This window comes from Pseudopodoces humilis, chromosome 2 (genome assembly GCF_049639895.1).
Source record: "Pseudopodoces humilis isolate 2021_Gansu_Grassland_sample_001 chromosome 2, ASM4963989v1, whole genome shotgun sequence".
NCBI classification, from domain to species: Eukaryota; Metazoa; Chordata; class Aves; order Passeriformes; family Paridae; genus Pseudopodoces; species Pseudopodoces humilis.
The window spans coordinates 40697460-40698089 of NC_142201.1; the positions used below are offsets into that span (position 1 = coordinate 40697460).

At 54.0% G+C, this 630-nt stretch overlaps 1 non-coding gene across 1 annotated transcript; it reads left to right on the plus strand.

The window, feature by feature from the left end:
* The first annotated feature begins 315 nt into the window (after window positions 1-315).
* Window positions 316-388, plus strand: TRNAF-GAA (transfer RNA phenylalanine (anticodon GAA)). The gene has a single exon. It is a non-coding gene; the product is annotated as a tRNA-Phe (tRNA).
* The last annotated feature ends 242 nt before the right edge of the window (window positions 389-630 follow it).

The window sequence follows — 630 nt, forward strand, 5'->3', positions numbered from 1 at the left end:
TGCTCTTGAGTCCCACATAATGTTCTAGCTCCTGTTACCTCCCCCAACAACCCCGGGAGCCACTGCCAAAACACCATCCTGATGTGTGTGTTTTGCATAGATGTTAGTATATGCATACTTTTGTGTTACTGCTGATTTGTCTTTGGCTTACGGCATGATTTTGTTTGCGAAGACCCGTCATTGACTCGTTTGTGGCATCTAGCGCCGCAGGGCTAATAACACTTACTTTATTTAGATCACCGTGTACAAACAGCCTGGTGGTGGGTATGGAAGAACGCATTAGTGCTATCTCACCACAAACCGGGCAGCACGGCAGCCGAAATAGCTCAGTTGGGAGAGCGTTAGACTGAAGATCTAAAGGTCCCTGGTTCGATCCCGGGTTTCGGCAGAACCGTTTTCCACTTTTTTCCTCGCCCTGCCCGGGAGGTGGCGAGCCCGGGCTCTGGGCGCGCTGCAGGAGCCGGCCCGGCTGGCCCCGGGGCTTGTGCAGCACCTGGGAATTGCCTTGCCGGGCTCCTGCCGGCCGTGTCCCTCCTGGCGCAGCGTGCCCTGCCTTCTCGTGTCCCTTCTCAACTCCTCTAAGGTTAAGATTTTTATTCAGGATGGAAGAAATGAAAACAGCGAGCTTCG